Source organism: Phasianus colchicus, chromosome 5 (assembly GCF_987193195.1).
Source record: "Phasianus colchicus chromosome 5, bPhaCol1.hap1.1, whole genome shotgun sequence".
In the NCBI taxonomy this organism is placed as follows: Eukaryota; Metazoa; Chordata; class Aves; order Galliformes; family Phasianidae; genus Phasianus; species Phasianus colchicus.
The window spans coordinates 30,710,001-30,723,528 of record NC_143440.1 but is presented as its reverse complement, the minus strand read 5'-3'; the positions used below and the strand labels follow the sequence as shown (position 1 = coordinate 30,723,528).

The 13,528-nt window shown below is 38.6% G+C and overlaps 1 long non-coding RNA gene across 7 annotated transcripts in view; it reads right to left on the bottom strand.

Moving 5' to 3' along the window:
• Nucleotides 1–13,528, bottom strand: part of LOC116229307 (uncharacterized) — a 270,405-nt gene that overhangs the window by 249,736 nt on the left and 7,141 nt on the right. The window contains exon 3 of one of the 7 annotated variants that reach the window (XR_016466917.1): nt 5,527–6,061. The exons of the other annotated variants lie outside the window; for them this stretch is intronic. This is a non-coding gene — a long non-coding RNA (uncharacterized LOC116229307). The remainder of the gene's footprint in view (nt 1–5,526; nt 6,062–13,528) is intronic. 7 annotated transcript variants of the gene reach the window in all.

Genomic DNA, 13,528 nt, shown 5'->3' with positions numbered 1-13,528 from the left:
TGACAGACACTGGGATATCGCCAGTCATCCTCCTGTTTTAGACTAAGGATATAAATATGGGGAAGCCATAAAATAACCAGAAGTACTTTGCAGCAAATGGGCACTGCGGCAAGCAGATTTGTTCACTGATAACTTTTCCAGAGCTATGAGGCCTTACAAAAGATTTGGTAGCCTTAAGCACACCTAGGAATTTACTGGTCAGAAAAGGGTTGGGATTTCTCCAAATTCCTCTGGGAGCTTTTCACGAGTCTCTTAATGTTGATTGTCCCTGAGCAAATCTGTAACATCATCTGCTTTCTTATGGTACTGCAGATATTCATATCTTGGAAATGCAAGCTGACACAAGGGATGAGGTTGAACTGCAAATTACAAAGCAGTTCATGGAAATATTTACATGCACTATTAATAATGATTAAAAAAAAAAAAAAAGAATAAAAACAAGACACTACCAAGCCAAACTTTTCAACATAAAAACAAGCAACTACTATGGCAATTGGAATCATCCCAAATTACCCAAAACTTAGAATTAGGGTTTTTATTTTCATCTTCTGCCGTCCCCTAAAGCCCCTTAGTGCTTTAAAGGCTGGAAGTCAAATGCAGGTCTGATGGGAAGACCAACAAGCAGACTCTGGCTTTTGCTACACTGGCTCCTACCACATTCAAACCCAGTTTGCCCAGCCAGGGCTTTAGCAGTCTGCTGCTATATTTTCGCTTCTCTAAGGACTCTGAATCATCCCTTGCTTTTGTGCACTCCTCCCACACACAAGGTCTCATATGAGGTAACCTATCTTTCCTTGCAAAAAAGCCACACAAAGATTCCCTCGTGAGCATGTGTAATACTGCTGCTGAATTGGAGAAGGATAGAATCCAGAGAACTAAGAGATGAAGCACAAAGCCAGTGTGGGAGCAAAGAGCAAAGCCTTGAACTGCAGTTCCACCGAGCACTATGCGGTAGCATGGGACCAGGTCAGCTGTCAGATTACCACAGCACTCTACAGATAATGGAATGCTAAGTAGGCAGACAGCCTCGGTTTTTTTATTTTACGTTTGCTTTATGTTTTTCAGGGGAAAAAAAACAGTCAAGTTTAGCTCAGAACATGCTAGCTTTCCAATACCATTTACCACACTAATTTCAGTGACTCTCTGCTTGGTCAAAACAATTCTGGATCCCTTTGGAAAACAATTCTGAAATTATCTCTGGGTAATCAGGAAGGTTTATGGATAGGTCTTTTCAATTTCTAAAAGTAATTTTGAGCATATCCACCAATTATGATAGAATGTCAGTATTATCAACTTACACTTCTAATGTAGCATAAGCTCTTCTATCCTACCTGTATTTTTAAGTGATCCAGGGACTGATTCATTAAGCAGACAAGAATCTGTGGAAGATGGTAACACTGCCTAACAGAATTTTCCATGACACAGTAACTACTGAAAAATAATTCATTCGACTGTGAATTAACACTTCGTAGGACTGTGCTCAGAAGTTAGTCATGGTAAACTACAGAAATAAACCACCAGAATTATTACCCACTTTTTATTAACTATTATTCATTAACTATTTTCAGGAAGAGCAAATTTGAATTTTTTTAGAATGCTTCCATTAAACCATACTGCATTCAAAAGCAAGGTGATGCCCAAGTATTTGGAGTTCCAGGCATGTAATAAAAATGGGCCTGAATTTTTATGTTATATAAACTTCATGTAAGTTTAAAAGTGACAGCAGAAGCAGAAAGGTCTGCATCTTGGTGGCATAGCAATTCATTTAGTGTAGACCTTTAAACAAAGTTTCCACTCTCTTCAAATGATATTTCAATTGGAGGAATATTTGATACTGTAAATTTAAGTAATCAGAGAAATTGTCTGTGAAAAGTAATTTTAAATAATTTGCTACTTTAATTTTGTGGGAAGCTTAGTTGGGAAGATTTTTGGCAAGCAGAATTTTGGGGATATTAGAGAAGGTTATTTTAGTCATCAGATTTGCAAAAATCTCCTGCAAGCTTAGTTTTGCGGTATTCATTTGCCTTGCCTCTACTCAAGAGAGCACAAAATTTCAAGGGCACCTGCTGAGCTTTAGGGAAGTTCCTGTCTGATTACATATATATATAGTACAGTATCCTAAAGGGGAGAAAACAAATAATTTCATCATTACAATGACACGTTGAAGGATTTTCTTGTGCCATGCTATGACTCTTGTATTGTCAGTGTGATGTGTTCAAATGTTCCATTTTGCTGTCATGCAAACAATGTAATCCACGAGTTTTGTACTCTTTGCAGAGCAGATTCATGAAATTGTATTGAAGATTTCCATTAACCCATTCTGTTTGGGAAGGTCTTTTATATGACACAAAAATATGCCAGTTAAATATTTTATATAGATAGATAATTTATTTATAATATTTAACTATATATATAGCAAGAGACTGCAGGAATATGACAATCTTTTTTCATAGATGTCAACATAGACATCTCCTAACATACACATTCAACTTCAACAAGCTGAACAGCTTGATATGGAGATGAAATTAAACAGCTTCAACATCTCAAACACTGTCAAGTTTATGCTTCTTCTAAGACTCACTCAGGAGTTCAACACATCTGAATGCATTCAAGTTTTCAGACCTCATTGACAACCAGCAGTAACATCCTGTAGGCTTCTCAGTTCACTGTCAGTGACAGTTGACAGAAAGAATGGAACATTTCAGGGTCTGAGCTTTTGCACCAGCATCTGACTGATCAGTGACAGTTTTGGTGTTTATTTAAAAGTAAGCAAATAAATACCACAGACTGGGAAGCAGAACATTCTGAGTAAGCTAACACAAAGGCTACCACAGAAGGCGTGAAAATAAAACACGATAAACAACATTTTGGAGCAATGTGCTGATTATTTAAACTCTCAGCCACCATTCAGCATAGATACCAGCTTACTGAGAAATTGCAAGGTACTTCTCTAGCTACATCTGGCTACATTTCACCAAGTAAAATATTTTAAAAAAATACTGTTTCACGTGCTTTAGCATATCTTCTTGTCCCTTCACCACCTCAGCAAATAAATCACCAGTTTCTCCCAGCCCCTCTCTTCCCGTGCATTTCAGTTTGTGTTTGTGAAAGCTGACCTTCTGAAGAGTAAGGAAAGGGAAGCTGTGAGGAAGGGAAAAACACCTGAAGCTACAAGGAGCCAGCTCCTGGCTCCTATGCTATGGTGTGGAGGGTATAGCTCATGCTGGCGTCCCCTTGCCTGCATGTCAGGGGGCAATCGGGCATGCACATGGGATGCCATTTGTAGAAAGAGTTATTTGTTTTTGTTTGGAAATCAAACTTTAACTTTGCTTTGACTTTGGTACCGATATAAAAAACTGGGACAGAAGACGTGTTTGTGCAGACTACCCAGGCCATATTTCATTTACTGAATGCACGCTGATCCCATCACAGGGCATTTTTCTCTTTTTCCGCTCCCCACAGGTTGATGTCAATTTTCATGAAGCAAGTAAAATTAGAAGATTTCAGCCAAATAAAATATGTGCACTACTTGCTGATAATAAATGATGTCGATCCTACAGAGGGACAGAGCAAATAAACAAGACATGAATCAAGGCAGTTACCTGTACGGACAGAAGTGTGGGAGAAGACAGCTCTGTCAAAACTTTTGTGAAAATTTAACATCAAACTAGAATTTATTCTCAGATGCCATATTCTCCAGCTTTTTTTTTATAGATACATGGGCAATCATTTTGCAGCTGCCAAACACATTAAATCTCCCAGCTTTAGCTTGTTCTCAAAGAAGGGGCAAATACTCTAAGACTTAGTAAACAACTAGCCTGCAAACTGAAAACACCCCAAAGCTCTGCCTGCTAAATCCACTGACACAGGAGTAAAATTAATTTAAGACATCACCTCACAATTAGGTATTTTGACCGAGGGAGGATGGAGTTTTTAGTTTTCAGGTTTTCACGGTTTTCATATTGCTTTCTTGGGCAATATGGAGTTCCTTAGCTGAGTTCCTTAGCTTTCACTTGTGAATGAGCAATTGCAGTGCTAGGGAATCTCCTTGACATACAAAGGTAGTAGACAGATACTGTTATGGAAAAAGGGATTTGGTGCAGTGGAGAGACAGAAACAGTCCTGAACTTCAGAAAAGGCTGAATCTGGATCTGACATTTATGATTTAGACACACTTCGGAGCAAACAGTCCTGCTGTACGTGTTGTAACAAATGGATAAGCGATTCAGCACAACATGCTAGCCTAAAACAAAGACTGCTGTTCTTCTGGAGAAAAGTGGAGGGTCACACACAACCATGCAGTAGGGCAGAGTCCTGGCTAAAAGCTCATGGAAGCCAGTGGGAGGTTTTGCATGGCTCTGAGTGGCTCTGAAACCAAATTCCTCTCCATTCTTAAAATATCCTAATCCTCCCTCCAAACTGGCATATCAGCAATGAGACATGTCAGAGAAGCCCAGTGCAGTCCAGCACTGCTAGGATATAAAAAGCTCCAGGAGTGCCCAGTCCCCTTACCCATCTTGCTAAGCATTTTTTTTTTCAGTGTTGATTTTCTCCTGTCCACCAGTGTCTTCCCTGGCAGTGTTATTTGGACTTAAAACATTCTGGAATTCCAATCATTCCACATTTGTGCCTTGTGGACAACTAAAAACAAAAATATGTTAATAAGATTCAAATCATATGAACTATATGGATTTGGAAATTATGGGGAAAACTGTGACAGTGATATAAAACCCACTATGTGAAAATCCGCTGGGTATGACTTTTAGAGTTTTCTATGAATACCCTGAAACCATTCTTTAAATTAATGCTTTTATCCGACAGCCACTCACATCTGGGCATTTTATAAGTCTATTATATGCCTTGCCAAGAATACTGTGGTCACACTCGAGTCCAAACAGCCTCTCAGAAAAAAATCTTCATTGGGACAAAATGAAATAAGTTTGGTTTCTATGACATTTGGAAGGACAAGACTGTAACAAAATTCAGTGTGTCCTGGCAACTGCCATCTACTATGCCAGGGATCTGCATTTTCTCTTCCTAAGATGAAGAATATTAGCGATATGAGACTGCAAGTGGTAATTTTGAGGGTGAGGCTGGTTGTGAATTTAAACAATAAAATCTAGCCATAAATCGGCTCAAAATCACAATTCTCAAAGTAAGCACTGAAGGACAATAGAAATGGGAGAGGGGAGATCCTGACTGCCGGCCTTTCACACATTCCTCGGTGCAAAACAACAAAGATGAAAAGCCACACTGAGTACAGGCAATAATTTGTCCAAAGGGTAAGTTTATACTGCAGCCCAGAAGAGAAATAGGATAAATGTGCCAAATATACCTTTGTATTTGCATAGCTGCTATTGGAACTTAAAACATAAGGCTTTCTCTCCATATTAAAACTGTGATGCAAGTTTTCTGCAGTGTCCTACAGGTTCATGGGCCCAGGAACAGGCTAAAGATAAGGGAGTTCACCAAGGCACAGAATTTTACATTGACCTTTGTTGCTCTGAAAACCACTTTTCTCCTTACCCAGGTCCACCACTGGAGAGTGAAACTTGAAGAGCTGTTTTCTTCTGTTCTTCAAAACCAGTCTGACTGGACTTCGAGATGACTCCCAGTATCTGTCACCAACGGGGCATAGCCATTACCTCAGGTTGATCTTTTACAGAACTTGGTCTCTTCTGTTTTCTTGGCAGCAGTGCTCAATCTCTTTCCAGCTCAAATAATCTGCCAAGCAACATTTCACCATTGCCATTTCTTACGGCACACAAATAGTCTTTAGTTTTTGTGCCTACTGTGCATGCCAAGTCCTTGTGCTTCTGTGGGACTCAGTTCAGGCTCAGTGATTCTTGCAAGGTAAACAGGGCCACAGACTATATCCCGAAGAGTTCAGCTGGTCCAGAAATAACCCCACTACTTCCACTATTTCTTCAAAATGAAAATTAAAGGAGATGGTCAGGAGCAAAAATTAACACCTGATGAACATACTCCTGCTAAACCAGTGTGACATGGTGACATGCTGTGTGTGCATGTGATTGAGAGAATGCACACGTCCTGCAGAATTCTGGAAAAAAAAGAAGCTTTATGGCAGCGAAAGTTCACCATAAAATCTGTGAATATTGAAAACAAAATGAAAAGCTGTGGGACTGAATTTCACCTTTCTCTGGAAATCATCAGCCATGATATCTATGGCACCCCACCAAGAAAAGCTTTAGTTAATGCCTGGCATTTTGTGATCTTAATTCTTCAAACCTAATTTGGACCTGTATAAGTTGCTGAATAACAATTCCTTCTCTATATAAAAAGCAAATACCTAGCTGAGGTTTTATGTCTTCTGTCTTCTGTTATCAGGGAAAAAAGCTAAGTTTCTTTGCTGGCCAGTTACAAAAGCTGCATATAATTTTCAGACACTTAATGCATAAATACTCAGTTGGTTCAGAGTATGTCACATGCGCCCCTTCTCTAAATTCCAGTCTAGTAAGGAGATTAAGTCATCTCATCCTTTGAGTTATAGAAGACTAGAGCAACTCTTGCTGCTGTTAACTCATTAAGAAATTTCTGAGTTGTTGAGAACAGTCCATTGTTGCAAGCAAACTTTTCAGGGCCCATATGATGACTGAATTGAAAGATGGCATTTTAACCATTGACTATTCCATAGAAAGGTCAAAAAGTACTTGACTAGAGGAAATAGTAAAATACATTTCTCTTTGTCACAACAAATGCTGAATTATACCATTTGAAATAATTACAAATGTCAGTGTGTATTTGTCAGTTTATGCATAGCTAAGCTACGAAAAATCAAGCTGCTATACAAAGCACTGCAAAGACCTGTCTGCCTGGGGGACAGTATACCAATCTGATCATTTATATCCAGGACAAATGCCTAGATGAAAGTTTCTATGAAGATACAGAGAAGAGTAAACCTGGAATATATACAACATAGGGACAAAACAGAACCACACTTGGTTCTGAGGGTAAAACCCTGGAGATGAAAAAGAGCTATTTACGCTGAATACTGTCAAAATGACAAACTGTCCAACAGTTGAAAATTAGAAGAAGGCTTCTAACCAAAATGAGATTTTGTAAAAGGCTTTCTATTAGAGTAGTTTAGGCTTTCTAACTTTTCTTACTATAGAGCTTGAAAAATGACGTGTATAGAATCAAAGAATCATACACTGGTTTAGGTTGGAAGGGACCTTTATGATCGCCTAGTCCCAACCCCCCTGCTTTAGGCAAGGACACTGCCCTCTAGACCAGGTTGCTCAAAGCTGTTGCCCATGCAACCCAGCATATGGTTGGCCTCTGGGCTTGCCAGATAGCTCATGTTGAGTCTTTCATCAACCAACACCCCCAAATCTTTCTCCTGAGAGCTGCTCTCAAGCCATTCTCCATCCAACCTGTATCTGTGCGTGGAATTGCCCTGACCCAGATGCAGGACCTTGCAATTGGCCTTGTTGAACTTCATGACGTGGGCATGGGCCCATCTCTCAAGCCTGTCCAGGTCCCCCAGATAGTATTCCTTCCTTCTAGCATGTCAACTGCACCACTCAGCTTTGTGCCATCTATAAACTTGCTGAGGGTGCACTCACTGCCAATGTCCACATCACTTACAAAGACACATGCTCCCAGCAATAACCAGCAACTGGACTCCATCAGAATTTAATGCCAGACACACTTCTATTTAAGATACTGTGAGGAAATGCTAAGTCACGTAAGTAATTGAGCACCTGGTGAGAAGGCAGGGCCAAGCCAGGGGAGTTTAGATGCATACAATACACCTGAGTGACTGGAAGAGGTGGAGCCAGGATCCTTCCCAAATCTCATTTAAGGGTTGGCAGTGGAGATAAGGGCATCTCATTGGAGATCCCTGAATAGCTGAGTTTGCTACCCTGCTATAATTGCTGTACTTTCCATCACTTTATAATGTTAGAGGTACTCAAAGCCACGGTGTATGGGAACTGCTGAATCACGGCCTGAACCTCTGATTGATCACCTGAGGTGAGCAATGAGTCAGCCCTGGGAGCACAGGTGAAAGCAATTCACCTGCCCTGCCAGAAGGGGTGGAGCCCGGCTGCACCTCTCCTAGACCCATTTAAGAGCTGACTACCAGCGGGGAAGGGTCTCTTCTGGAGATCCCTCCTCTGGAGTTTTGCAGTGAGCTCAGGATGTAGGTAAGCTTTGTATTTATTCTCTTTTTGTTATTATAATCTTCTCTGCTAAACTCTGTTGATTTCATAATTATAACATCTTTATATTCATTAACTATGCACATAGTAATCACGTGAATCTGGAGTATAGGCCAAGGTTATAACTTTCTGCTCCTACGTGGAACAGTGCTTTCCCTTGTATGTGTTCCCATTGAAAGTAGTATGACAGCTCTCCAAGCATAGCAGTCTTAAACACAAATAAATGAGGCAACATAGTTTTGGCAAATGTTTGCATGTTCTATCTACTAGGGCTTCAGATCAAAAGTTTCTATCTCCAAACAATACTTTAACTTTTACTTTCTAAATGCTTTTGCAAGTCAATAGATAAAAGCTGTAAGTCACATTACATCACCAGTGCTGTAGCAAAATTCCACTTAAAACAAGGAAGGGCAATGTTTGAAGGTAATTTTCTTATACCAAAAGGATCGGGTTAAAAAATAGGAGGTTTTAGTTACACAAACTCTTCCTGAGCCTAAGGACTTCAAGTATTTTGAAGAATTTTCTTTTTATAGCCTTCCCTCATCTTACATGTTCCTATATGTCCCCTGAATGGATACCAGCTTCTGACTGAAACTTAACTTCAAGCAGACTTTTATTTGCAACGATAAATTTGACTTAAAAACATGATATTATCCTGCTCAATTTACTACCAGCAACAAAACCCAATTAATGATTGAAACTGTGCCAAAATAAAAAGCAATATTTATTTGGCAGAAAAACCTGTGAAAGGCTTAATGAAACTGCAGAGTCCTGCTTAAAACTAAAATTGAAAAATAGCAATTACACTTACCCCTCAAACAAATTAACAGTTTTATTAAAACATTGCCAATCATATGCTAAATGTTTCCCCCAGAAAAAGGAGGAAAAAAGACCACTGGAGGAAAAATAACTCATCATTCTGTAGCAACACACAACAGTTTAATACCAGTTTGTTCTTCTGGTCACTGCAACACACAAGTACTCTACTATTCATATGATATGACATATTCATACTGTCAGTGATACTCCTCTCATCTCAAAGGGATTCCTTTGTATTTCTTTCTCCATTCTTTTCAAAAACAAATATTTGCTCCCATTTGGCACCTCCTGAGTGCTGATCCCAAATACTTTCCTAGAAAAGCATGTTCTAGTGTATGTTCTTTTGTATGAACAACATCTACGTTAATCTACTTTCTTTCCCCACATGACTGGATTAAAGTTTTATGGGGCCTAGGTAAAACCAAACAATAAGAATAATCTTACTGTCATTGTCACTAAGTTTCACAGTAATTGTTGTGTTTTTCATCATTTATTTCATCCTTTTTCTTCCTCCCTTCTTTAGATGATTAATTTCTCTACTTGCTGTCCCTCAGTCTAAAGTCTTCCCTGCTGTTCACATGAAAGAGTGTAAGTTACTGACTGTTGAAAACTTGAGCTGAAGCACAGCCAGGTCAAGATGAGGTTATATAAAAGTCTAAAGGCAACTTTTTTAGGTCACATTCTCAGCAGCACGGATTCTGAAAGTTGCAGTAAGCACACTGCACTTAATGCTCTGTTTGACTGTATTCATTCCACTAATAGTGTCCATGGACAGTTTTTAACATGTATTTCTACCATGCACCTATAAGCATACCCTAAAGCACACACAGTATTTGTATCATTTCCAGGCTACCTACACAGCAAGGCACTTATTTCTTCTCATTCACAGAGAAGAAGAAACTTCAAAGTAGCTTTTTTTTCACAGAATAATTTTAAAGCAAAACTGCAGGGTTATTTTTTATTTTGGATGTTTGTTGTTGTTTTCTTTTTATTGCCATATGGAGATGATCCAATCTTTGAAATGGTAGACAAAATGCCTTGTCATTCTAAATACTTTACACTGTGCATGTTTGTTTCCTTTCCTAAAACCATTTCATAGTCCAACTCTGACTGTGAGGAATCTCCAGTACACAAAAGGTGTTTACTTTGCTTCTTTCCCTAGTAAAATGACCTTTACAGTATTTTGGTTAAGCATTCTTATGACTGGAGACTCATCTGGATGTTTTAGACTTGAAACCCCTTGGGATCTCTTGGGAATGCATTCGGTTTGGTTGCAAATCGTGAGAAAATATGTGCATTTTCTCATAGATGTGAAAATTAAATAGAGCCTATGACTGTAGGCATAAATGAATCAATCATAGGAAAGCAACAATGTAGCTCTGACAGTAGCTACTAAACAAATCTTTCAGAGTAAGTTATATTTTCCATGTGCATTTCTTTACATAATAAATATGCATATGTGCCACATGGCTACAGATATACCCAGCATGAGATAAAAATGTGTGTTCATAGGAATATTACAGCATTTTATGGGTTTAGAGTGTCTCAATAGAGACTCTGCTGAACACCATTCACTGTTCTGCATTAGTCTTTTCAGATCATTTGGTCTCACCAATGACTATATTTTTGCATTATATATCATACATCCAGCCATAGTCTAAAGTTTCAGTAATGAGGTCCATCTCCAGCCAAAAGTAAACACCAAAGAACAAACTCTTCACTTACTGAAAATTTGGAAAGAGAATGTAACCCGAAGCAGTGGGGTTTGGATTTTTTTTTGTTTTTTCCCTTCTGGCCTGCATGGGCTACCTGACCTCAAATAATATCTTCCAACAAACAAAAAATGAAAGCACAAAGACAAATGCCTACTTTTTCATGGCAATCACACTTCTTAGTTTCTGTCTTCCAAAAGCTCTGACTAAATGTGACTTCATACTTGTTCATAGGTTGGTCATTCTGTAAAGAGTACGGCTGGCTAGAAATAAACATCTTGTAGATAGGCTGCTTCAAATATATGGTGAACTGAAAAGCTGTGTGCTGATTTATTAATCCCAGAAACTAAATATCTTCCTGATTTTTATCTTGTTATCTATTTTTAACTAAAAGTAGGAATACAGGAATACTCCTTATCTCCTTGAGGATATATACTTTATTAAACAAAATACATACATGTTTTATCTGCATATGTTTCTGTAATTGAACAGAAAGCTGTACTTTAGTCCTGGTTTCTGGCTGTCGTTCGCATTCTGAAATATGTTCTAGCAGCTCTGGTTTTATTGGAGCTGTATGTCAAATAACATTCTTCAGCATAGCAAGAAGCTGTTCAGAACCACAAAGCTAGTATTTGGTTTGCTGGCATTCTTAGCTCATAGAGTATGTTCATAGAAAGGGCCATAAGGGGCAAATATGTATGACAGAATTCACACAGTGCCTACAGGTTTTTCTTGATAAGTAAATTCAGTGATGAGAGAGAAAAGCAAAAATCTAGATATAAAGATGTCCAAGACACTTCAGATCAAGAGTGATTTTTTTTTTTAATCTGTACATGCCTAAAAAGTGAGCAAGAATACTACATGCACATATATGCAAGCAACATTAGGCTATCTGTAAGAGTATCTCTATAATGATGAATCAGCCCTCAAATATGCTTAGCACCATTCTGCGAAGGGAAGTTTCAGGCAAGTAAAAGCCCCTAAGAAAATTCCAGTTAGTATCTCCATATTGCAGCATTTATTGCTTGCAAAAAATAAACTGCCAGTGTGAAGCAGTACAATGCTTCATCCAGCCACCAGGGACAGAACTGAAAAGCAAGATTTAGTATTTGTCTAAAGGGACAATGCAGATGGTCTTCTGCTAGCTCCATACACACACTGAGTGAACAAGACATGCACCAGCTGTGGTACAAAAACTGCAGTTAGTAGGCATAGCTGTAGGATGTATATTTTACTTTAGACACTTTGCCAAGACATAAGATAATGTGCACTTGTAGATATAGATGCTCAAAATACATTCCAGTATCTGCCTTGGCTTGATGCCTTCAGAAAGGTTCATTCAGTCTGTATTTTCTGAGCAACCTTCAAGTTTGGATACCTTCACCTCTGCAGAAAATTAGACTTACCAGATTTGGCTGCTTTAGTTAAGGATGGTTTGTAGAGATGCTTGCACTGGCTCATTTTGAAACTGCTATTAGTACTAATAGCTCTAATTTTCATCCCCACAATTGAATAATACAACTCTTTACAAGTATTTAGAGAACATTCTTAGATACTTTTGTTGTAAATAAAGTAATACTGATAATTTCCAAAAAGATAAGCTCTTTTGGCTTACTCTGGATAGGTTTATCAGATTCTCATTTGTCATATACACTGGTAAAACTTGCTAAAATCAAGCTCAGATTCAAAGAGCTTTGCCCTACCAGCAGTCTTGTAAGCAAAGTAACTAAGGTGAAACTCATCATAACAAAGGCCCACTCCTGTACCGAAGAGCAAGAAATAAAATACAAAGTAAAAACAACTGGCAAGGCAACAAAAAACATTGACAGGACTTGTGGCCTATATTAAATTGCAGACAGAATAGAGATCCATGATATGACACTGCTGCAAAACTAAGGTTAAATGAAAGCAATAATAGGCCACTCTTATGCCAGTGTATGCCATCAGGACTATTCTATATTAAAAAGAGTCATTATTTTTCCTCTTATAAGGCCTCAACTGGAATGTTGCATATAGTTCTGGTTACTGTGCTTTTTAAAACATTAGAGAAAAGCTGGACAAGGTCCAAAGAGAAGAATAAGGTTCAGAAAATATGACTGATGGAGAAATTGGGTTTGTTTAGTCTAGCAGACTGAAGAGAGACATGATAGCAGGCTTTCATGTGCAAAAGATTGCTTGTAAGGAAACAGTAACCAGCCTCTATGTCTGCTGAAGGATGGACAAGGAGAAATGTGTCCAACTTGCAAAGAAAAAAAAATTTAAACTGCATTATGGAAACACCTTTACAGGTAGAGAGGTGTAAGCAAACTGCATGTGAAGATTTACAACAACAGGTTGGACAATTACCACTTGGGACAGACTGCTAGACTTGAACCTGCAGAAGACTGGATTAGACTGACATTTATCTGACATCTCTGCTATTTTCAACTCCTTTCTCTACATTACTGGTTTCATTCTAAAATACTTTCTACAGCACTTTTACACAACCAAGTATTAGTTTGTGTTTCTTTGTTGCATATCTCTCCATCTCAGTTCTCTGCCCTGAGATATCCACAGCAATCCCAGTTCCTTTTCATAATGGCAACGTCATTTATCCATCTATTCCTAATTCCCTGCTTACTTCACTTACATATTGCCTAGGTAGAAGCAAGCAAGCAAGCACTGGGGCTGACTGAGACTACTTCTAAGTAAAAACCATGGCTGGAGCAGCTGACTGCTTTACAGAATAACCTGTCTGTCACATCTGGAAATTTGAGTTGTCTCTCTTTATACAGCTGACAATTTTCACGAGACTTACAAAAACCTTCTTAACAA